A 1,524-nucleotide genomic window follows, 5' to 3' on the forward strand; every position below is an offset into this window, starting at 1 on the left:
AGCGCGAGATACGACACAACACCGTCCATCACATCAGGACTGTCCGTGGCCCACCAGTAACCTGCCGACCACGGCGACTGGCACCGGACCGGCTCACTATCGCAAAAGCCGAGTTTGACGCCATGTTGCAGGATGGTAGAGCTCGTCGATCAGAGAGTTCATGGTCTTCGGCACTACACATTGTGCCCAAGAAAGACAACGGTTGGCGTCCATGCGGCGACTACAGAGCACTCAACTCCCGAACCATGCCTGACTGCTACCCTGTCCGCCATATCCACGACTACTCCCACCAGCTTTTCGGCTGTTCCGTCTTTTCCAAAATTGACCTGGTGAGAGCCTACAATCAAATCCCTGTCCACCCTGAAGACATGCAGAAGACGGCCATCACCATTCCATTCGGCCTATTCGAGTCCCACTTCATGTCCTTTGGCCTGCGCAACGCCGCACAGACCTTCCAACGCTTCATGGACGACATTCTGCGGGGACTTGACTTCTGTTTCGCTTACCTAGATGATATCCTCATCTTCTCCGGTCTCCAGAGGAACACGAGCAACACCTACGGTCACTCTTCGACCGCCTGCAGAAGTATGGGATCCTCATCAACCCGGCGAAATGCGTCTTCCGAGTACCTGAGATCACCTTCCTCGGTTATAAGGTGTCCGCCGAAGACTCCCAACTGATAGAAGAACGAGTGACTCACCTACTACAGGCGATTTCTGCCCCATGCTTCAGCACACCAGGCACAGCTGTATGACGTCCTCTCCGGACCAAAAGTCAAGGGCTCCCACCCCATCACTTGGACACCGGAGCTCCACAGGGCCTTCGAAGAGTGCAGGCGAGTTTGTGACACACCACTACTGCCTCACCCTGATCCATCCGCGCCACTTGCACTCGTCACAGATGCCTCCACGTCCACCATGGGTGCCGTGCTACAGCAACGCGTCAAGAACGCCTGGCAACCCCTGGCATTCTTCTCAAGGAAACTGAAGCCGGCCCAGCAAAAATACAGTGCGTATGACCGCGAGCTGCTGGCCATCTATGAGGCCATAAAGCACTTTCGCCACATGCTGGAAGCGCTCCACTTCGGCATCTTCACAGACCACAAACCTATGACCTACGCTTTCCAGCAGAAAAGGAACAAATGCTCACCAAGGCAATTCAAGCACCTGGATTTCATAGAACAATTCACGACCGACATCCGACACATCTCGGGACAGGACAACATTGTTGCCGAGGCGCTCTCCCGCGTCGAGTCCGTCACTGCGCCACCATTCTACGACGCCTTGGCCGCATCGCAGGACAGTGATGACGAGCTCCAATCACTTCGGCAGTCAAACACGGCTTTGAGGCAAGAAAAGCTACCAATTCCCGGTACCACAGTGTCCATCTACTGCGATACCTCGGCCTTACATCCCAGCTCCTCTATGGTTTGAAGTGTTCCAGTCCGTCCATGATCTGTCGCACGCAGGGACCAAAGCAATGGCAGAACTAGTCGCAACAGCGTGTTGTGTGGCCGGGCGTGCA

Source organism: Cryptotermes secundus, unplaced genomic scaffold, assembly GCF_002891405.2.
Source record: "Cryptotermes secundus unplaced genomic scaffold, Csec_1.0 scaffold3651, whole genome shotgun sequence".
NCBI classification, from domain to species: domain Eukaryota; kingdom Metazoa; phylum Arthropoda; class Insecta; order Blattodea; family Kalotermitidae; genus Cryptotermes; species Cryptotermes secundus.